A 24,803-nucleotide genomic window follows, 5' to 3' on the forward strand; every position below is an offset into this window, starting at 1 on the left:
CTGAATAGCACTAGTTTTAAAAAGGTCCCTGAACGTAAAACACTTGAAGAGAAGGAAAAAGAAACCCCCCCCACACACACACGTGCCACTGTTTTATCTGCAGAAAGCTGAATATTGAGAGGCTAAGAGGTAGGAAGGCTTCATTGGTCCAGCATATGGACCATTGTCTAAAGTAGAACATCTAAATTTTGTTCAGTCTAGACTTGGGACTGGGTACCAAGAGGTGGAACAACGCTGGACTGTACCATTCTAGAATGCAATGGGAATTATTCTACTCCTGTTTTGACACAGGACACCGAATGAAATTTTTCCAGAGCAGAATAAAGAATGCAGCGATAGAAAACGTTCGGGATCGTTCCTCTTTTGCAGTAACTTTTCTAGATAAACCCCCACTCAGGCACGATATTTCCCCTTCCCACCCCCACGTTTGCCACCAAAAGTGGCCCAGCCCAGCCAAACAGCTCAGGCTTCTACCGCTTCATTTTGACGCCTCTGTCGGCGCAGCGCGTAATTGAAGCGAGGCGGGGTCTCTCCTTCTGCGAGCTTCTGAGCGGAGCCAGGTGTGCTAGCCAGCTGTTTCTCCTATCATCGTTCACCCCCCCCCCATCCCGTTCTGCAATTCTGTCAAGCGGCTGGAAAAAAAAAGGAAGGATGCTTTTTGCGTGGGCACCTTGGGCCGGAGGGAGGAGTTTCGCTTCGGAAAGCTGAGAGGGATCAGTAGGACATGTGTAAGAGAAGAGCGGGCTGTAACGCGCCTCGCTGCTCCCACGTCCTTCTCGTTTTCCATTTATTTCTTCCCGGCCGAGTTCCTCTTTCTCCCTTTCCAGAGCCTTTGCTGCGCGTCCCGCCCCTTCCTCGCTTCGGTCCCGCCTCCGACTCCCCGGAGAGGCCGCCCAGCGCCCGCCTGTTTGCCTAGGCTGCTGCTGCTGCTGCTACCGCCGCCTGCCAGCTCGCTCACTCTCTCCCCAGCCCGCCAGCCCCTCGCGCTTGCTCTCTCCCTGCTGCCTCGTCGGTCCTCGCGCGGACAGGCTGCAGCACGCGACCTTCTCCTCCCCCCCGCCCCCGGCCGCCCGAGAAGCAGCCGGAGCAGCCCGTAAACTAGCAAGCTGCGCCGTCACCCGGGACCTGAAACACAGAAGGCGCTTCTTGCAAGCACGGCCGTCGGGGCGGGCGGCCAGGCCATTCGGCAGTGGAGCTCCTAAGGTGAGTGTATGTATATATATATATATATATATATATATATATATATATATATGTATATGTATATGTATATGTATATGTATATGTATATGTATATGTATATGTATATGTATATGTATATATACACACACACAGCCTCGAAATCTCTCGGATTGCCCCTCTTGTGCATGTAAACTCGCGCCCGTCAAAAAGACTCGTCTGAGCCTGAGCGTGGAAGGAAGAGAAATGGGGATCTGCTGGCGTTGGAAGGAAAGCGATGCCGCTTTTGCCTTTTCCAGTCCTTGGGAGGCCCGGTATTCGCACTTTGGACGTTGGCGTAAGCTGCGACCCAGAAGAGCTTGGCGCTGAGCAAAGGCACCCAAGCATCCCCTCGAGCAAGTTGCCAAGGGCGAGCATCTTTCACGATACGGGGGTTTGTTTATATGGGTTGGCAGGTGATTAGGCCCTCCAGGATTTTGGCTCCGTCTTTCTTCTCTCTCTCTCTGTCTCTCCCTCCCTCTCTCCCTCTCTTTCCCATTTAATGTTGATCTTTTTGTTTGTTTGTTTGTTTTAGTATTTTCGAACTGCTCTGCTACGGTATCACGAATGCCTTCTGCTAGGTGACAAGCAATGGTTTGGTTGATTAGGGAAAATAATCCGATTTCTCATTTTGTTCGTTTCCAATTATTCTGGAGAAGAAGAAAAAAAAAATAGATGAATGTCTCTGTTGGTTATTTTTGTATGCATGTTGTTTCCCATAGAGGAATTCAGTCAAAAATACTTCTTAGTGCTAAACTGGGAGCCAGACTTAATTGGAATATTCCAGTCATGTAGCTGCTGGCAGTTGTTTGAAGGACTATCTGAAATTTACCTATTGCTTTTGCCTTTCGCTTATATAAGTTAACCAATAATAATAAAGTTCCCTTTTGGAATTCTTTTTTTTTTTTTAAAGAAAAATTCTCATCTTAAAATACTGCTGTTATCCTCTCCGGTTTAAAAGAAAATGCATTTCAACATGCAATGCCTATAAGAAAGGCAGTATTTATATTATTGCTGACTTAACTGTAGGTGTCAGACTCTGCTTTCCCTTGCATGATGATGGATATATATGTATGTATGTGTCTCTCTCTGTGTGTATAAATGTGTATATATATGTATGTGTGTGTGTACACACTTTGCAGTTTTATACTTCTTCCCAAAGAAGCCAGTGGAGGGCTTCCTGTTTGTTTTCAAAGCTGCATTTAGTTTGAATAGTAGTAACATAGGTGTTTCCCTACAGTCTCTCCAATTAGTGCATAGATGCTTCATTTCTTTAGGAGTGTCAGTAATTTGGGGGGGGGGGTTACAGTATTGCAAACTTGAAAGAGCTATTTATTTATTTATTTGCCATTCATTGGCTCAGTTGTCTTTTTAGAAATATCAATTGCATTAGAGAGCCATTCTTGCACTAAGTTTTTTTTTTGTGAGATTTATACTGCTATGAATTTTCCTGTTTGTGATTGAAAGCTGCTGTTTGCTGCTTATATATGCCAGTGAAGAATAATTCTGGAATGGTGGGTTGAGTTTGTCCATTGCATGCTCAGTATTCAAAGGCGTGAATCGAAATGGCTAGGGAATTCTGGGAGTTGAAGTCCACACAGTTGTCAAGGTTGGAAAGCTCTGCCCTACAGTTTCAAGACTGCAGTCAGACTGTTCAATTTGTCTGACAGATGATTTCAAATGCACTGCTGTTCTATTCATTTGGTGCTGAGAAGAGTTTCTATTTGCAGGAGACCACTTAGAATTCGAAAGGAATTAGTTTATCTGATGTAGCCCCTTCTCCTCAGTTCTTGAAGCTGAAATACTATGACAAAATTTTCCCAACACATGTTGATTTATCTTTTTTAAAATCCTCTCCAGAAGGGAAGAGGTTTTTTTACAAACTTTCATAGACACTTATCCTAATGCTGAGAAATTTTAATAGTTGACATTTTCTGTAAATGTTATTTCCCTGTAATATATAATCATTCATAGTATCCATTTGAATGGGCAGATTTATTTACACATTAATTTCATTGGTTTCTATTTAAATATTTTGATTAAATCCATACATATGTCTCTTAATATTCTGAGTTGGTAAAAAAATGATGTCAGATTATTTAGTTGATACTGTCTTGCCTGATTGTCTAGGGAATGATTCTTAGTCATATAGACAAGTTGATATGAAATTTGTTTTTAGTCTTCTGAAAATATATAATCATATTTTAATATAAGAAAAACAAGACTAGTTTTATTAACACCGAAACATTGTAAGTAAGTTACTAGATGCCTCAGTGTAACAAGGGAGCCCTAATCCTTAATTGAACCATATTAGCATACCAAATGTAATAGCATGATGTAGAAAAGGGATTCAAACTAGCAATTTACTGAACTTGCACTTAATTTTTGTCTTCTCATTACTGGCTGTTAGGTCTGAGTCTGTAGATGATTCTATTTTGATATCTTAAAAACATTTAATGGCATCACAATTTTAATTATAACAGAAAGCTGATATATTTTTTAGGATCTTCATTTTGTCAGTGTACGCCTCAGGAAATTTTTTTTTAATTCTGATTAATTATTTGCAAAATTTAAAGACATGGAAGAACTGTCAGAAATTCTGTCTGCATGGTAGTGTTGGCAGGGAAAAAGATTTAAGCACTGGGATTGTTCAAAATTCTGGTTTGCAGATACGTTGCTAATACCTGTACAATAGTCTTCAGAATGACAAGACCCAAGAATTATGACATCTTTTCTCAATTTGGTAATGTATGTTGAAACTCTGTCATGTTCTTTTTTTTTTTTTTGATAGCTTATGTTATAGCAGCAGCAAAGAACAGCAGGGTGTGTGTTTTGTTGTGCAATAATGTTTGGCGGCTGAAAGCCATTTTTCACTTTCTATCTTGCATCAGGCTTTGGGACTGGGTGTTAGTAGACAACATCTGTGCATAGTTCCATCTTACAACATTAAATATTCTTCAAGATTGATAGATAGAAGGTGATGCTTTTGTCCAAAAGAAATATTTTTTAAATGAACTTCAGTCTTTCACATCACTGCAATTCTAATGTTCATATTTCTGTTTCCTCCCTTATTTTTTTTTCTGCTCTGATTTCCATATACGGTCTTACAACTTTTTAGGCATTTATTTCTATCTTATTTGACCAATATAGTTGTGTATATGGGTTTATGTATGCATGCATTTGGAAAAGTTGGGGAATAGACTGAAACATGATGTGAAAATTGACGATTTTTGTCATTTACTCATGATTGGTTTACAGCATGGTTTTCAGGGCAAGTGAGAAATATTTTATCATTCAGAAAGTGCTTTGTATAATAATTGTTTTTGACTAACACTTGGTGATGGTTTGAAGAGAATGATATCTGCATATTTTATTCTATAGTTCTAAGATTTGGTGCAAGAGGCTTCTATTGTGATAAAATGCTTGTCATGCAGTGATACTTGCTAGAGCTAGGGTCATAGTACTGATCCTGGAGTTAGTAAGCAACATAGAAGTGAAGAAATATCTTGCTATTGAGTTTAGAAAATGGACTTTTTAAGTATGGGTGTGGAGGTCTGGGGTAAAAATAACACTATGGTGGGCCTGTCTGTTGCTATGCCAACAGTGCTCTCTGAGCTGTTACATTTTTCGGTTGCAGTTGCTTTATTCAGTATAGGTTTGCTAAAAACATAACAACAACAATAACCTATGTTTCCTGGCACGGCTGTGCTACATGATACAGTGGCTGGGGGTATAGTTGAGCAAAGTAGATGTGCCATTTAAGGAAGTTTCCCTGTTTCAGTTATGACTGAGGAACATCCCTATCTGTGGCTAGTGGTTTATGATTTGCATACTGAATGGCTGTTTTTAGACGGAACTGAGTTATCCCTATACATATCCTTAATTCTGTTATATTTATATTGTGCTTTTACTTTAGGGGTTATAGTTGCCCTCACAGCAAGCAACATGAATAGATAAAGAGTGACTTCTTACACAATCGCAGACCACAGAGGATCTTGGGTTCACTGCTGTATGTGTGTATCTTCCTAACTGCTTCCTTTGGGGCAATTATGTCTGACATAATGAATTGGTCTATGTCTCTTTCTATAGCATATGCATGTGACAGTATTTTGCATGTGTTTGTTTTCTAGCCCTGTGAACTACAGAAAGAAATTGTGAAAGGATGGAAATGAGCTCTTGCTTCTTTTTAATTAAACTTTTCTATCTTTGATTCAGATAAAGAGTATAATTTATATCAAAATGTTTATGGGTTTGGTTTTCATCTTTGTATAATTCTACAATATTTGGATTAGGTGGACACACAAATAAGTAACTTCTATCGGAGACACTTTTTTCCATTGAAAAGGGGGATCAGACTAAATTATCTGTGACTATATTTTATTGTCCTATACATCTGAAGTGTTGGACTATATTCTAGAAATAGTAGAAAGTTGCTTATGCTGTTGAAGAATCTTATTTCTCTTGACTGGAGGTGTGTACTTTTAAGAGAACCAATGTGATACAATAATTAAAATGTTGAACTGGGTCTTAGAAGGCCCAATTCAAATCCTACTTTGATGACTTGGTCAAGCATTATTTTTCCTTCTAAAAAGAGCTATTTTGATGAGATAAAATTAGTGCTGCCTTTTGTTTCAGAAGAAAGACAGGATATACATACAATAATAAGAAGTAACAAAATAAATACACCTATAAGAGGACTGTTGAACAACTTCCATAATTATTGTACCTAGAAAATGGAGATGCAGGGATATATGAGAGATGCATGAACAAGTCTGAGAAAAATATAATCTTCCTCTTAAGAAAAAGTAGTATGACTTGTTCTGCTTAGCATACTATCAACGTTTTAAAGTCCTCATTAGTTCCTTTCCCATCAGCCTGCTGGAGTGATTATGATAATATTCTGCTCATTCTTTAAATGCAAATAGATAATATATCATTGAAAGGGTGATCTTCGTTTTGGAATCTCAAATACAGGTAGTCCTTGACTTACAATAATTTGTTTAGTGGCAGTTCAAAATTATTACAGCCCTGAAAAAAAGTGACTTATGACTGTTTTTCACACTTTATGACCTTTGTAGCATCTTCATGGTCATGTGATCAAAATTTGGTTGCTGGGCAACCAGGATGTATCTGTGACAGTTGCAGCATCCTGGGGTCATGTGATCACCATTTGTAATCTTCCCAGCTGGCTTCCAACAAGCAAAGTCAATGGGGGAAGCCAGATTTGCTTAACGACTTCATGATTCACTTAACAGCTATAGTGATTCACTTACCAACTGTGGGAAGTCATAAAATGGGGCACAACTCACTTAACAACTGTCTTGCTTAGTAATGGAAATTTTGAGCTTAATTGTGGTCATAAGTCAAGGACTACTTGTAGTATAGAATAATTGAGTAAGAAATGTCAGTTTGCATTTTAATTTACAGTATGTTATTGTTAAGAAACATCAATTGTTATTTTTATTTTTATTTATGTTACATATAATCTAATGCACAGGCTATAGCTAATTATAACTGAAGCTCTAGAACAGGCATGTCAACTCACAACGTCACGTGACGTTGCGCGACGTATCGGAGCCTTTTCTCCATTGCTGGCAATGGGGTGGGCATGGTTTTGGGATGACGCGTCCGGCCTGCAGGCCGGCAGTTTGACACCCCTGCTCTAGAAGCTGGCCTCCAAATAGAACCAGGGTTCTATGTTGAATATCTGTATATTTCAGCCAGACATATCCCTGGAACCACTTTCATATTATCATTCAGAATCATAAAAAGGAGGAAGAAAATGAAAAATAAATGGAATTTATATTCAACACTGCAGCAAAATTTGTTTTCTTTTTCATGCATGTATGTTTGCCATATGCCATATAGGTAGTTATGCAGGTCTCAACAGTGCCTGAATGAGAGGTCACTTAGAATCCCAAGTAATCCCTTTACAATTAATGAAAAATAAAAAAAAAAATACTGCCATGATTTGTCTTCTAACCTGAGGTGAATATAGGGTTGGAGAGAGATTCCTAATTCTTAATCATAGTCCAAAGCATTTTTGAAGTAATAAACATAATATATATTTCTTTACGTTTCTTGAGACTATTGTATTTTCAAAAGCCGATTTCTTTATAGTTAGAAAGAATGCCTCAGGCGCCAACAAATAAACCTTACACAAATTGTTGTAATGGGAGTTAAAACTTCTACATTCACTTATTTCTCAAATGTAGTTTAATAAATCTCACTTTGCAGAAAATACATTCTGAATGATCATCTGAGGATAATGTTTAGCCAGTAGCCGAAATGGTTAAGAATTTGGGGTGTCATGGTCTCAAAATTATACGAAACTCTAGGATAAAATATATCTATTGTATCTAGCACAAACTGGTGGAAACAAGTGTGCTGTTCAAGCTGGTGTTAAACTAATGAACAGATTGTTTATGAGACTACATTTTTGTTTCCTATTGCTTTAGATCTACTGTGGTTTATATATTCAGATATACTGTTACAAATCATTCTATTGGTAAATAAATAAAGGTAGTAACATTGTATACATGCAGTTGAATGTAAGTTTAATGTTTGAAGTAAAATATATCATTAAAAGTGGCATTTTTTTCATGAAACAATAGTGCTCGAAGCTGTTCCTTATAATCTTGAGATCCCGCAAAAACTCATCAGAGTATCTTCAAATCGAAAACAGTATATAGGTAGTCCTCGGCTTATGATCACAATTGGACCCAAACTTTATGTTATTAAGTGAGACATTTGTTTAAGTGAGTTTTGCCCCATTTACAACCTTTCTTGCCACAGTTGTTAAGTGAATCACTGCAGTTGTTAAGTTAGTAACACAGTTGTTAAGTGAATCTGGCTTCCCCATTGACTTTGCTTGTCAGAAGTCGCAAAAGGTGAACACATGACCCCAGGAAACTGCAACTGTCATAAATCTGAACTAGTCATGAAGCATCCAAATTTTGAACACGTGACCATGGGGATGCTGCAATGGTCTAATTGTGAAAAATGATCATAAGTCACATTTTTCAGTGCTGTTGTAACTTTCAGTGGTCACTAAATGAACTGTTGTAAGTTGAGGACTACCTGTATAGACTTTATCGAAGAGGAATTTCATTGGTTTTGTGCTGTTTTTGACCTGCAGCTTTAGATATGTTTTTAGTCTTTATGTAATGCAAACTATATATTAAAATTCAAAGACAATGAAAATATATTCTAAATTTACAAATAAATTTTGTCCTATTTTGGTGTTATAGATGTCTTGTCTCTGTGGATACTGTATTGTCAATTTCTGCTTTAATGATTACAAGTCTTAGGATTTTTACTGTCAAATGTTTAGGTCTTTGTAAATTTACAGCCCTTGTTTCTCTCATGAGGTAGAACCTGAACATTTGGGAATAGAAAATTTGCCTGCATATCTTAAATTTAGGACTATCTGCAGTCTTAAGTGGAGCTGAGGCTGAGAAATATAATAAGGACCACTTCTTCATAAGGTAAAACTTTAAGGGAGGAGCTGAAAAGAGAGTGGTCTCTAGCTCATTCTTAATAAGTTAATAAGGTGGTTCAACTAGAGATGCAGAGGCATCTATTATGATGTGGTACTGTGTGAAAACCAGACCATTGTGGTTAGTTCAAACAATTGCATTATGTAGAACCAAAGTGGCAGTTATTGTGACAGTTTCTAAAAATGAAATTTGGTAGAGTTTCAGCTAGTGAAAAGACTTCTTGTCCATAGAAACATTGCTCAGTAGTAGTGAAGATATAGATAAATGAAGTTTGATGAGTGACTTTATCGCATTGGCTAGAAATATAAATTGAGGGAGATCTTGATTCTAATCTATTCTTTGGCACAATCTTTTAACCTTAACTTTAAGGTAGCTTTTTTTTTTTACTTGCAGGCCATATGTATTATGTTTCGTTTTTCCCTTGCTGCAAGGCCTGCAGGAACACACTACTTTGTCCTGACACACACTTTGGGGATTACTGCCATTCGCTCATAGTTTATCTGATCCCTGCAGCAATGGTTTATATTACTAAGCTATTAATGGAACAGTTACAGAACCCTTAAAAAAAACACGAGAATTTGGGAGCAGAGCAGGCAAATGTGTTCATTAGCCAGATTAATTTCTGATCTAAGGGGGAACTTGGGGGAGGGGGAATTCATGGCAAATTAGTTGTCCCTGAAGGAGAAGGGACATCATTGCAGTGGAGATTGGAGGTCAAATGGTAACTTCTGGCCAGCAAAGTTTCTCTGGAAAAAGGAGAGATCATGAGATCACCCGCCTGCACTCTGAAGAGTTGCTCCTCATGAGTAGATCACAGCATTTGGCTGTTGAGTTGAGTGGTTCCATTCAAGAAAAAATGATCAAAGGTGATATGGCTTGTTTGAAATGCCTTCAGTTCTATAAAAGGAACACAGCTGGTAAATGCTGGTAAATATTCATATGCAGTGGATGGGTATATTTCATTAGTAAGCTTTTCAATATATCAGACTTCATTGATGAATATATGTGTGTGTGTGTGTTTGTGTATAAAGTGAAAGATAACTTAACACATTATAGTGAAAAGCTTAGTTACTGTGAAGTCCTAAGCATGAGAACTTTTTAAAAGAAACTCACAGATTTAATTAACTGTAAAAGTGGGTTTTTAAAAAAACCACAATTCTTGTATTCTCATAGCATGTTATACTCACATAAACCATGTTATAACTTAAGTGATGATCTGGTCAACACAGTTGAGTTTCACAAAACAAACAGAAACACATTTAAATCTAATCTGCTGCAACTTAGCCATATATTCAACTTATTTCAAAGAAGAGGAATGAAATAAAACAGAACTTTATTTTCAAAGAGGAAAATTATATAGAACAAGAATACGGACATCTAATAAATTCACCTAATAAATTTCTGTTTAGAATTTTTCCCTAGCAATATACAGTATAGTACTGATTTTTCTGAATAGCAGATACTTGTAATTAAGGAAAGCTCATCGATTCAGGAATAGAATTTTCTGAAGCATTCCACAGTGATACATTCTCTCTCTGGATTCTCTAAGGATGGATTGGCTATTTTCAAAATTAAATGCTCCACATGGGAAGCAGCTTGTGGTGTCCTGGTCAGTGCAGTTTATCACTGAAATGTCCCAGAATGGCATAGTTCATAGGAAAAGTGAACCAACCTGGATTTTTTTTTAATGACATTCTTTTCTCCAAAGAGTAATTTTATATATTCCTTCTGTAACTTGAATTTCAGAACATATCCAATTAGGTGTTAATTGTAGGAATCCAAAATCAGTTAAAAAACAAATTCTTGTTTTTCCAGTGTGATATTCTCAATTTCTGATTAAAGTAACCTAACTAGCAAATTGGTGAATTTCTTAGTGGCTAGCCCCCTTCTTAAAGATGCTAAATTTATCTATAAGAAAAACCAGACTATTTCAAATGGATGTTATTAGGATAGATTTAGAGACAAAGATAATGATGCATATAAGACTTTTCAGTGTAGTTCTGAACAACACAATATTCCAAGAAGTATTGTTAAACTATATCCAAATATATCAAACATCAGATTATGTTTTATTACAGTTATCAAGGTAATTAACTTGATAATAAACCAAGATTGCATTAAAGTCCAACATTTTCCTTATGTCTATAATATCATTTTGAAGACAGATTGTTCAAATATTGCTGTAGCTACATAAATGCTTCTCCTGTTTTGCTAACTAAGCCTACAGGTTCTTGTTTTATACTATGAACTTGAAGGAGAATTTTGCATAGAAACAAAGTTTGTAATTAAAATTTAAGCAAAATTTAAAAACAATACATTATAATTGAGAATGGAGACAATGTTCATATTAGTGAGATTATTCAATTTTTGATACGAGAGATTATCTACAGCAATAGCTAACCTCTAAAGTATGTTTAAAAGAACCCTTAGCAGCTGGATATAGATAATTTCACTAATTCTTGATTTAGCTCTATTCACACCTATAAGAGAAAATGTATGGTAACTCTGTATATGGAGTTATCTCTGTGAGATGGGGATATAAATGAACCTGCTTCAGGGCAAGTAAATACTTTTAAAATACTTCTAAATGCACTGTAAGGACCCACCCCACTTTGCATCTTAAGAAGACAGAACTCTTGGAATAATTCTTCCAACAGGAATCCTTTATTAAGAGAAAATGGTTGCAGGCATGCTAGACAGGACTTGGGGTTCAAGCTCTTCCATTCAAGGTTTTAAGGGGTTCCCCAGTAGTCCCACCCAATCAACCCCCCTTCCAGTGATAGTTTCAAGTATCACAATTCCACCCCCTTTCTTCTTTCTTCCGTCTGAATGGAGACTTCAGGTAACTACATGAAAGGCAAGTATCCTGCTTTGTTATGATAAGGTTCTCTAGTGCTAATGCTTTGATGTTACAATAAACACACATTCAGCATTCAGCTCTTTGAAGTGTACTGAAGGAAGTGAGGGCCATAAAGCCCCTTTGTTCTCCCCCTTTTCTCCCTTTTATGGCAGAATCCAAAGAAGGCAGAATTGGGAGTTTCTATATTTGATAATTAAAGATGAAATATGATTGGATTCTGACATCCGGCCCCTCTTAAAAATAAGAGAGATCCACCTGAAAGAAAACACAAGTATAAAATTTAGTTAGGCTTGTTAGGATACTCTGTGTGAAACTTCTTCAATAGCTTCGGGGCTCTGACATGACGTTTATGGACCCACTCATTTTGTGAGGGAGGGAGGTGTTTCCAGGCAACTAGGTACTGAGTTGCTCCATGATATCTCCTAGAGTCAAGGACTTCCTTTATTTCGAAGTGTTGTTCACCCTCCACCATGATTGGAGGTGGTGGGGGGGGATTTTTGGCCGTAGAGGTGACTGATGCTCTCTTTTCAGCAAGCTGCAATGAAAAATTGGGTGTATTTGCCTGAGATTTTTGGGTAATTCTAATTCTACTGTTACTGGATTTATGATTCTTTTAATTGGAAAAGGTCCTATATATTTTGGTCCAAGTTTTTTACAGGGCTGTAGGGACTTTAGGTATTTTGTAGATAAGTACACCATTTCTCCTATAATGAATGGTGTAGGCTCAACCCTTTTTTTATCGGCTTGTGTTTTATATGCCTGCCTAGCTTCATCTAGTGCTTTTCTGACTATTGGCCAGGTGTTTTGTAATTTCTCCATCCATTCTTTCAGCGAGGGGATCGTTGGTTCGTTTGGGGTTAATTCTGGCATGGGGTTGAAACTTTGACCGGTGGCTATTTGAAAAGGAGTGTAACCTGTGCTGGAGTGGACTGCATTATTGTAGGCAACTTCTGCAAAAGGGAGTAAGTCCGCCCACTCGGTCTGCTGGAAACTAAGAAAACATCTTAAATATTGCTTAAGTACGGAGTTCATTTTTTCAGCCCCCCCATTTCCTTGAGGGTGGTGGCTAGATGTCAGTCCCTGAGTGGTTCCTAAGAGGGATAAAAATTCCTTCCAAAATGCAGACGTAAATTGCACCTCCCTGTCAGAGATGATGCGTTGGGGTGCCCCATGCAATCTGTAAATGTGTTGGATGAAAAGTTTTGCTAAGGCTTTTGCAGTGGGAATCTTTTGGCAAGGGATAAAGTGCACCTGTTTGGAAAACAAGTCCGTGACCGTCCAGACCACAGTATTCCCATTGCTTTCTGGCAATTCCACTATAAAATCCATGGCTATTTCTCTCCAGGGGGCTGAGGGACTTGCCACTGTTTGCAATAGTCCTGGCACTTTCCCTTGCAACCTCTTTGCCGTGGCACATTTTGGACAACTGGCTATATAACTTTCAATGTCCTTTTTCATGGATGGCCACCAAAATTGCCGTTTAATTAAATGTAAAGTTTTTACAAATCCAAAATGCCCTGCTGATTTTGTGTCATGGCAAAGGTGCATGAAAGTTACTCTTTGAGTTGTTGGTATATATAACTTTTCCCCTACCCAAGGCAACCCGTCTCTCATTGTGCACACATTTTTGTTTTTCTGGAACCATTCATCTGTTTCCAAGCTTTTTCTGAATTCAATCCCAGTTTGGCTGTCCAGTTGTGGTTTTAATTTGGCTTGGGTTCTTGTGGTTACTGGTGCTGCCAGTTGTGACTCTGCCATTATTGGTCTAGAGTCTGTGGTGCGTGCGCTGTTATATTGAGGCATGCGAGATAGAGCATCTGCCAGGAAGTTCTTTCTCCCTGGTAAATGTTTGAGCTTAAACTGGAACTGGTGAAAATACTGAGACCAGCGGGCTTGTTTGGGATTGAGTTTCCTGGACGTTTTCAGGGCTTCTAAATTTTTGTGATCTGTCCACACCTGGAAGAGGATTTTGTTGCCTTCCAGGAACTGTCGCCACGTGAGTAATGCCCAACGTATCCCATAAGCCTCCTTCTCCCATACGGGCCAGCGCTGTTCTGTTTCCATGAGTTTCTTGGATGTATATGCACAGGGTTGCAATACTGCATCATCATTTTCTTGTAATAGCACAGCCCCCACTGCCACATCACTTGCATCTGCCTGTATTACGAAGGGCTTGTCCATTTCTGGGTGCCTTAGTATTGGTTCGGCAGAAAAAAGTCTCTTTAGTCTCTCAAATGCTGCTTGGCACTCCATTGTCCATGTTAGTGGCTGGCTAGGTTTTACTGAGGATGCTCCCTTCGTTTTTAGTAAGTTAGTGAGGGGCAAGGCTATCTGGGCAAATGAGGGGATGAATTGGCGGTAAAAGTTTGCAAAGCCCAGGAAACTTTGTAGTTGCTTTCTTGTGTGGGGTGGTGCCCAATTTAGTACTGCTTTGACCTTCTCTGGGTCCATTTCAATGCCCTGTGGGGATATGCGATAGCCTAGGTAGTCTATCCTTTCCTGGTGGAATTCGCATTTTGAGAGTTTGGCATATAGGTGAGCGGCTCGCAGCTTCTTTAAAAACGCTCTGACAAGTTTGACGTGTTCTTCTTTTGTTTCGGTAAAGATAAGAATGTCGTCCAAGTAAACAAGGACCCCCTTAAACAGGTGCTCCCTTAGAACGTCATTGATTAATTGCATAAAGACTGCAGGGCCCCCTTGTAATCCAAATGGCAAGACTTTGAATTGATAGCACCCCATGGGGCAGTTAAATGCAGTCTTCCATTCGTACCCTTCCTTGATTCTCACTCGATAGTAAGCTTCCCTTAAGTCTAGTTTAGAAAAAATTTTCCCTTTCGATAGGTGTGACAGCATGTCTTTCATGAGGGGCAGCGGGTATAGGTTGCTTTCACTGATTGTATTCAGGGCCCTATAATCCACGCATAAACGTAAAGAGCCATTCTTCTTCTCTCTAAAAAGGACCGGGGCAGCCACTTTAGGCTTGGCTGGCTCAATGAAACCTCTCTCCAGGTTTTTTTTTATAAATCTTTCCATTTCCTCCTTCTCCTTTGGGCTCATGGAGTATAATCTGGGTTTCGGGAGTTTTGCCCCAGGCTTGAATTCAATGGTACAGTCTGTGGGTAGGTGGGGGGGAAGCTCATTCGCCCTCTCCTCACTGAAGACTTCAGCAAGGTCCCTATATTCCTCTGGTATTTCTGTTAATCCTTTTTCCTCTCCTATGGGATGCTTTTTCTATTCTTGATTCTGGTAGCCTCCCTTGGGGTTTTAAGTCCATAGGGTCCCCCTTCGGGAATTTGATTTCTGTCATCCTCCAATTTACCCAGGGGTTCCATTTTTTCAACCATTCCATCCCTAGAATCATTGGACATTCCATACCTGGGGTCACCACAAACGTTAAGTCCTCTTCATGGTTGCCCAGGGAGAGATGTATTGGCAAAGTGGCTAGGGTAGCTGGCACCCCCCCTGCTATGGATCCATCTAGCTGGCCAAATGAGATTGGTTGTTCCAGTCTCCTGGATGGGATGCCCAGATTCCCCACTAGTGTTGGGCTAATGAGGCAGCGGGTACAGCCAGAGTCTATTAAGGCTTTCACCTTCACAGCTTCGGGCATGGGGGGGATTAATATAGTCACTGTTTTGAAGATGGGTGTGATGCATCCACTTACCAGGGGTTCGCCCTCCGAGCTGTCATCTGAGGCATCCACCGGCCCTGTGGTGTAGGCTGGAGTCCTTTCCCCTTGGTGAGCAGAGGTGGGGGTTTCTGCAATTTCCATCATTCTCATGGCCGTTTCTTTTGGCTTAGCTGAATACTTTCCGGGTTTGTTGATTGGGGATCTGTCTGGGTTGTGCTGGGGGGCCTTTGAGCGGCATTCTACAGCTCGATGCCCTTCTCTTCCGCACTTGAAACATCCCATTTGCTTCTTGGCTGTATCCGATGATTTCACCGGTTGGTGTGTCAGCTCAGGCGGGGGGCGGCTCCATTGTTTTCCTCGGCGGTGCCTCTTCAATATGTCGATCTCTGCTTCCTCTGCCAAGACGTACCATTCCTCAAGTCGATGTGGGTCCCCTCGGGGCAGGCAAGCATCATATAGATCATAGTTTAGTCCGTCTTTGAAATGGCCAAGGAGGATGTCTTCTGGCCAATTCAGTTTGCTGGCAATGGCCCGGAATTCTTGTGTATACTCAGCCACTGGGCGTTTGCCTTGCCTCATCGTTGTTATTCTTTCACGGGCTTTGCGATCAGCCAGGGGGTCTTCAAATCGTCTTCTCAAAGAGGACATGAAACGGTTGAAGTTACTGAGTTCTGGGGCATTGGAGTCATGCAAGTTCACTACCCAATCCGCAGCTGGTCCATCCAGGGCAGATTGCACGATCCGGATGCGGGCTTTGTCGCTGGGAATATCCTGCCCATATTCCTCCATGTAGCTGAGGACTTGGGTTAGGAAAAACCCCAAGCGTGTTGGCTCCCCTTTGAATTTCACTTCCAACGGTGGACGTCTTGGAATGGATCGGTGCCTCTGTTGTGGGTGGTAGTGCCTTCCGTCCAGATTGCCATCTGTGGTCCGGTAGGGGGTGGGAGCTCCTGGATCAGTAGATGTCCCTGGGGTTGCAGGTTCCATGTCCCCCTCGGTGTCTCTCCCTTTGCGGCTCCAGGAACTGGGGCGGCCGTAGGGTTCAGTATTCTCCTCTCCTAGGGAGCTGAGAGTTCTCTTCATCAGGTCAATAGCTTTCTCTAGGATCCAGTCTGAGTACGGTGCCCAGCTTCCTCCCTCTTCACTTGCGTGCAGGGATTTCTCCATCTCCTGCTTCCATTCTGGTTGCTTGGTCCCCCGTCTCAGGGTCACCTTTCTTGATTCCTTTCCCCACTCACTTTTCTTTCCAACGCCCATCGACCAGCGAGGCTTGTGGTCCTGTGTCTCCACCACTTCTTCTCCTGAGGAATCTGGCCTCTCGGATCCCAACATCTGGCAAGGTTCCAACTGGGTCAGCGGCTCTCTTTCCAGGGAGTTTTCCCCCTCTCTTGCTCCATTGTCTGACATGGTAAATTTTTGCAAAATCCCCCGGCAAGGGTCTTCCTTCCAGGTGGATTAATTTTGCAAGTCCTGTCTAATGTAAGGACCCACCCCACTTTGCATCTTAAGAAGACAGAACTCTTGGAATAATTCTTCCAACAGGAATCCTTTATTAAGAGAAAATGGTTGCAGGCATGCTAGACAGGACTTGGGGTTCAAGCTCTTCCATTCAAGGTTTTAAGGGGTTCCCCAGTAGTCCCACCCAATCAACCCCCCTTCCAGTGATAGTTTCAAGTATCACAATTCCACCCCCTTTCTTCTTTCTTCCGTCTGAATGGAGACTTCAGGTAACTACATGAAAGGCAAGTACCCTGCTTTGTTATGATAAGGTTCTCTAGTGCTAATGCTTTGATGTTACAATAAACACACATTCAGCATTCAGCTCTTTGAAGTGTACTGAAGGAAGTGAGGGCCATAAAGCCCCTTTGTTCTCCCCCTTCTCTCCCTTTTATGGCAGAATCCAAAGAAGGCAGAATTGGGAGTTTCTATATTTGATAATTAAAGATGAAATATGATTGGATTCTGACATCCACATCAATTATTTGAAAAATATTAAGAACAAGATGATCACAATGTAGACAAAACAGATTAGCATAGTCTGATGTTGCCAATAATACAAAAATAATCAAAGCAGTTTTTTGAGTGCTCGTTTTTAAGAAACCAAAATGGTACTCTGTCAATAGGCTAGGGTAGTATCTTGCTGAAGACTAAGAGGCAGATTGTAAAAGTACCAATGAGGACTTCTTGCAGAGATGACTAAATTAATTTGTTTGACTAGAGAAAAGACAATATCTACAATTTATGGCTTACTGGAAAATCTTTAGAGACTTTCTGCATAAAACAGAAAAAAATGCACTTATGCTTTGTGATTTTGATCTTTAGAAAAAAATGAAAAATAGAAAAAATTAGCTTTTTTGTAATTACAGAGTAAAATAACTTTGTAATCATACTTGTATTTGTTGCAAAGGAAATCAGAAGCTTCTCTCCCTCCCTCCTTTTTATTCTGTATTAGTTTCTGTTGGTTACGGTATTATGTTATCTTTAATTTTTTAACAAATAATTTTTTATGGTAGAAGAACCTGTGAGTATGCTAAGAGGGACTTCAGGGTAGTGACTGATAGTCGGAAGAAAGAAATACAAATCAAGTGGCAAGAGGAATGAGTTGAAGCAGGGGCCCATAATCATAAATGAATGGACTCATTTAAAATATTGAGAATATATTATGTTTCTTACATAGTGATGAAAGATGGAGAACTCCTCATTAAGAGAATGGCTCCTATCACAACATGGCCTGTTAACATCAATGGGGATCTCCTAGCAATAAATTTGCCTGTAGACCATTTAAAAACCCATCCAATTGTATTGGGAAAATAAGTCATGATTTATCATAATACGTTAACCCAGTTTATTGATGATTGTCTTAGTTGGGTCAGATGTATTTCAGTGGTTGAAATAACATTTTGATCAGAATATTTTTTAACTTCTTGTCAATCATATTTAAGACATATTTTGTGTATAATCTGAAACTCAGTGATTTTTGACTGATGATTTGTATTTTTCTGGAGTTTTTGGTAATTTTGCTGTTTTTTTTGTTGTTGTTTATTTCAAGAGAAGGTTTTGTAGGTACTACCCTATACAACATCTGTTGATTGCTTTGCTGGCTTGAGAAAATGAAAACTGTAGTGTAAAAAAAGGTGAAATTTTAAGTGTACCGGTACACATAATATGTTACGTTTTGTTCATATTTTAGGGTATTTTTCTTTTTGTGAGGAAGGGGAAATAACTACTTAGCTGCTTTATTTTAATTCAGGATTAACTTTCCATTCTTAGTTTTCTTTGGAAATAATAGAATATAATTCTTACAAATTACGAGTTTCTATATAAATCGCAAAATTTATCTGAAAATTTATTCTTCTGCGTGAACAAATAACAAGTTCCCGCATTCAGCACAATCTCTAATTTCTACAGTTTCATGCCTTAATGGTTAGGTTGCACAAAGAGCAATTCCTTTTCTATTACTTGAAGCTATATTTTGCTAAATTTTCCTGGAATCATTTTGTATATAGAAATGATCCTTTTTCAAATCTCTGTAGGGTGAGCTGTCATTTTGATGATTGTAAAGAACATTTTGACCCTGTTGCGGCTATGCCATCAAACACTAATAGCAATATTGTATCCTCCTAGTCCTGCTTGTTGAAAGTACTTATTTTTATACATTCCTTTTGATATCGGCCAATTTTTCTCCGCAATAGCTCTGTAAGATCATTTGTGTTGAGAGACAGTGACTGGTCCAAAATCATGTGCTTGTAGCTGGAACTGAATCTGATTCTGCTCAGTTCACAATAGTAATGTTTGATGTAATTTGAGATTAGGTTAGCTCAAACTTTACTACAATTACAGTCAATTTTGGAGGCATTTTCTTAATTTATTCTTCTGGTTCTGAAAGTATAGTAATATAGGAAATGAGGTGTTTTAAAAAATATTCCGTATATCCCCAGTCCATTTTACACTGTTCTTCAGGCATTTTGAAGTTCAAGTTAGGTATTAATGAAAGTAGTGCTTACTAGGAAAGTAATAGCTTCTATTCCCTTTTTAAGAATTCAGGTGACAATATTGTTTGCAGTTCAAAAGAGTGCTTAGCTTCATTTCATTTGTTGCCATTTGAATTAGTAGGGAAACAGAAAATGTAATTTAGTCATTAGGATCAAAGTTAATAACAACTCTATAAACCTCCTTTAGTTTTTATATTTATTATATTTATTAATCAGGTATAAACCTTTTATGTCTGTTTATTAACTTGGTTCTAGCCAGATTCCCTCCTTTGTATCTTTTAAGGAGGATGCTAGCATGCAGAGGACCAAATTCTTGAGTAATTTTTATTTTGAAGAATTTCCCTGTTTGGTTGCCAGATTTCACTACTTTTTTCCTGTGAAATTTATATTTAAAAATTAATTCTGCCAATTAATATATTTGTTTTAATTTTGGCACCACAATGAAAATAATTAATTACTGAATTCTTTAGAAATTTACTTATGTCAGAAACTCTAATGTTTCTGTTTCTTCTGATGTTTCAATCCATAAAATACAGTATGTTGATTTGTACTGTATGTTAAATAATGAATGTTACTGCTCATAATTTGTGTGTTTCCACACAATGTATCTTTCATGGAACTGTCAAGAATGTCTTTGTGCTAGTTTACATTCAATTTCTCTTTAATTAGGAAATTTTGTGTTCATTATATGATAAAAATTTCTAAGTTACTGAAAATCCACTTCATTGTACATGAAGATTTTTAATATTCTTGCCTTTTTAAAATAGTCTGTAGACTATACAAGGATAAGATGTGAAGACCCTTGATATTAATTTATTAATTCTAGCAGCATAACCTTTATAATACAATTTTTTAAAAATATTAAGGCTGTAATGATTAGGCTAACCTTTCACATATATCACAGGAACAGAAGAAATAAAGCATTTACATATTTTTTTTACTTAAATGGTTATCAACTTTGTGAAAAATCTAAACTGAATTCTATAATAGTTTTAGAGGATATTCTCAGTCCCTTGGTTATGTATCAAAATATTTGCAGTTTTGTATTACAGTTAAGCAGCTCCACTGATTATTATAGTCTCATTTTTAATGTTTCCTGTCCAAACAATAAAGTACACTCCACGTTATTATGATTTAATTTTGCATCTCTCTCATTCATTATGGAATAATTTCTTATATTTATACAATACACTTACCCATGGTTAATTGAGCCATGGTTTAATGAATTAATCCAATTACCTGGGTCCATAGAAAACAGAAGTATAAATTAGTCATAATTACTGGATTCAGGCAATGCAAAACAATGAATGATGCCTGCAGTCACCTGCCATGCTTAAGTAAGGATGATCTTTTAAAAGATAGTCATGGTGGGTATGATTGGGCCCATGCTGTACACATGAACGGGATCATGGTTTCTTCCTCTTTGTAGGCTTGGATTGAGATTAACTTTTTTCTTAATGTTAAATTTATTTAGGAGTAAAACTGCAATATCATGCATGTTCCATGTGGATACCATGATTTGCAACTGCTGCTATCGTTTTTTTGGGACGACTCTGCAAAAAGTCCAGAAGCTGTATATAGCTGGATCTTTTGAATGCTCTAAACCAGGCATGTCAAACTCACGATGTCACGTGACGTCATGCGACGTATTGTAACTTTTTCCCCATTGCCGGCAATGGGGTGGGCGCGGTTTCAGCATGACGCATCCGGCTTGCGGACGGGCAGTTTGACATGCCTGCTCTAAACCATTATTTACTTTAGTTATAGTTTCCTGAGTACATTGTTTCCTTTCTGTGGATTCCATTGTGAGATTTTCTTAAAAATGTGGCATCTTTATATGTTTACATATTAGAGATAGAAAGCCTTGTGGGATGAGTAGATACATTTGGATTTTTTTAAAGCAAGTTTAAAAGCCATCATGAGGGTTTCATCCTATTCACAAAATAGCTGCCATGATGGATGCAGCTACTTATAAAAAAGTTTGTTAGAAGTCAGACTATCACTCAGTACTTGTTTTCTGGAGAATTATTCAATATTTTTAAAGAATGTCAGTGTGGGCAATGTAGGAAGTAGAAGAATGCTTGTACATAAAATGTTTAAAGTTGATGCTCTGATTTGCAGCCTACCAACTTCCCTTGTTTAATTAAAAAAAAAAGATAGAAAATTAAGGTCAGGCACAGCAGAAATCCCAATAACTACCAAGAGAGGTATTTGTGGGCAACCCAGAATTTGAGTTAATTGATTTTTAAACATACATATTCTGGCATTGTGCATATTACTTAGCTTGCATGCTTGATCCAAAGTAACTCAGGAAACACTTTAAAATTCAGAATTCATTTTTTAAAATAAACAGCCTTATGTCATTTTATATTAAATAGTTCTCACTGGGTCCAGACTTGGTGCATTCAAAGGTATTGGTTCTACAGTGTTATAATTCTCAGTTTGCATAATCATTGGATACCAGACTGAGGAAGGCTGTCTGATAAGCATATATGAAGACTGAATATCATTAATAGCCAGAAGCAATGTTTTGAAAAGTTGTGATTTTCATTATGGATTTTAATGCTGCTGTAATAGTTGAATTAGTTTTAATGAAGTATTCTGATATATTTCCATAACTTTTAATGGAAAAATTTGTTTTTCCCTTTCTTAAAGGGTCTTATTTTCTCCCATTGTTATTAAAAACTATTAGTGGTGGTTCAAATGTTGCTACTACAGGTACTGTGCTATATATGCTATAATAGTATATAATATACTGCATAATAAAGTATAGGTACAAGTTCAAGTAAATGCAGTATAGTACTGTATAGTATAAACCATACAATAGATTATGCCCTGGTTTTATGAAAAAAACCAAAGGTCACATGAATTCATGACAAGCAGATTTTTTTACTTTCATAATAAATAATTTAAATATTTTTCATTGGAACAAATTTCTCTTTCTACATATCTATGAAATCTTTTTTTTTCTATGCAATTCAAAGAGTCAAATTTTTCCCTCAAGATGAACTGGACATTTAGATTTAGAGGAGAAAAGAGACTAGTGGATTTTCTTTTGTTTGAGATGCTGTATATGTTAGAAAACGGAGATTTTGATTTGAAGAACTGAACTGAGGTATCAAGAGCATATATATCAGACCTGGGCATTTTCCAGCCCTTCAGCTGCCCTTGTCTGGCCTGTGGCATCTTCCATGGGCAGGGGGTGGTGAGGGATATGAGGTTATAGAGAGCAGTGGTAGTGGCCCTCCACCACAGTCCCAGTTTTTCATGTGACCGCGTGGGAAATTTAATTGCCCACCTTTGATATGTATAATTCTCACACAACTTTCTTCCTACAGGTTTTTTTTTTTTTTTTTTGAGTGGTGGAGATGGTGATGCAGGTTTTCAGAAGTTGTATGCACTGTGAATATGACAATGGTAAAAATCTGTTTATGACAGAATAGTAGTCTTTGAAACTAGGTTTAAAAAAAATCTTAAATAGAGATTGAGTTGTTTTCTCAGTTATCTTGAGCTGTTTGAATAATTACAAATGTTAGATTACAGCCACCCTTGTGTGGATTGGGCTCACAAAAGTTGTAGTCTTGAGGAATCTAAATATAGTATTAGCTTTTGATGTTGCTGATCAAGAATGGATATTTCCCTAATTCCTATTTTATGGCTTTTGTTGTTCAGCAGAATTTCTTAATATTGTTAAGATTTTGGAAGCAAATGAGAAAAAAATGAAGTTTCCTTCTTCCCACATTTCTTTATGGGTAACATTTTCTCACAGTGGCTACAACTTGCTATTACGGACAACAACAATTTAAAGTACATGTAGTCCTCAACTTACAAACACAATTGAGCCCAAAATTTATGTCACTAAGTGAGAAATATGTTAAGTGAGTTTTGCTCTATTTTATAACTTTTCTTGCCACATTTATTAAGTTAATCACTGCAGTCGTTAAATTAGTAAATTAGTTATTAAGTGAATCTGATTTTCCCATTGACTTTGCTTATCAGAAGGTTGCAAAAGGTGATCACATGACACTGGGACAGTGCAACCGTCATAAATGTGAGTTGTCAAGCATCTGAATGTAAATCACATGACCATGGGGATGCTGCAGTGGTCATAAGTGTGAAAAATGGTCATAAGTCACTTTTTTCAATGCCATTATAACTTTGAATCATCACTAAGTGAACTATTATAAGTTGAGGACTACCTATATAGCTGTAGATTCCCCAAACCCACAACTTTCAAAAATAAGAATTCTCCTTATTGTATAAGTCATATTTCTCTATTTCTTTTCATCTATATTTTTAAAGTTTAATTCACAACAATACATTGAGTATTAAAATGCCATTCCATTGGTGTGTGTAAGGATGGAGCCAGTATTATAATTCTTTAATGTGTTGGAATTGGGTCTGGAAATAAACAAGAATAGGTTTCTCTAGCTACAAAATGTTGCCTGCCTTTCATAACAGCCAGTACTGCATACAAACAATACCGTACTTTTTTCAACTGAGAATTACCATTGTTTTGTTTCTGGCTACGTCAGTCAAAGCTCATTGGGATCAAAAACTAAGTTTTCTTTCAGAGAATTTTTTTTTATCTACTTACCTTGCCAACATTCATGATCTTAATAATACTGTAAGTTACGCTAGGGGCTTAAGAATGATTTAACTGGAATACAGGAATTGTTAAAGGAAGAACACGGTCTTTTATGTATTCTTACAAGATCAGATTTTAAATTATGGCACCTTGCAGCTTTTGAGCTTGAGTTAAATTTAAAATTAGTTTAAGACAACTTTTTTCATCCTCTTGCCCTCTAAATATGCTAGTTTACAGTTCCAATCACTGTCTCTGCTTTGTGCCCAGCAATATAATGATTTATAATTCTAATTTAAGTAGCATCGGATTGCAGAATATTGAATTTATAGATTCCACTACTACAAGATTTTTATGACAATCACTGTCTGAATTTATAAATGATGCAGCTGCTTTTTTTTTAAAATGGCTTATATAGTTAAGAGACTCTACTTAAGCTTAAGTAGAGTCTCCTAAATATATAAAATTATCGTTGACATTTGTATAGTAAGAAGCATAATAATTTGATGAAGATTAACATTTTTACATCAGTAAGCTCTAAAAGCATATGGTCACTAGATGATAAATATTGGAGTAGATGGATTACCTTTAAGGCAATTCTTATTTTATGCTTCAGTGTATTCATGTGTTTATGTTTTAAACTTTGAAAATGTGGTAGTAAAATGGTTAGAAGCATTTTCCAAAGAAAAGATGCAGACATCATGTTTTTAAAAAGAATAGTTATTTTGAACACTGGGAATAGTGGATAGTGTTGAATTGGAAGTATTTATCACAAACTACTAAATAAGACTAGCCCCTTAATCTCATTGATGGTCCTTGGGTTGAGAGTTATAGTATTCCACAGCATTTCCCTGGAAGTTAAGATTTTCATAACAACTTATGAATTGAGGAGAGGGATGTTTACCGTGAGTAGAATCGGTGGGTGGGTGGGTGTCTTTGAAGGTTCCATTAGCTGTTCCATTAGCTATTGCTAGGTTATTCAGGAGGTACAGAGTTTATCAGAAGCCATGGTAGCGCA

At 37.8% G+C, this 24,803-nt stretch overlaps 1 protein-coding gene across 3 annotated transcripts in view; it reads left to right on the plus strand.

The window, feature by feature from the left end:
- Positions 1-496: 496 nt before the first annotated feature.
- The window catches only part of CUNH1orf21 (chromosome unknown C1orf21 homolog), a 156,322-nt gene continuing 132,015 nt past the window's right edge, over positions 497-24,803 (plus strand). The window contains exon 1 of one of the 3 annotated variants that reach the window (XM_039357618.1): positions 497-560. The gene's annotated coding sequence lies outside the window, so the exon portion shown is untranslated. The other 2 variants (XM_039357617.1, XM_039357619.1) reach the window with 2 other exon arrangements.

Source organism: Crotalus tigris, unplaced genomic scaffold (genome assembly GCF_016545835.1).
Source record: "Crotalus tigris isolate CLP2741 ecotype Arizona unplaced genomic scaffold, ASM1654583v1 scf7180000018938.1368258, whole genome shotgun sequence".
Classification (NCBI taxonomy): Eukaryota; Metazoa; Chordata; class Lepidosauria; order Squamata; family Viperidae; genus Crotalus; species Crotalus tigris.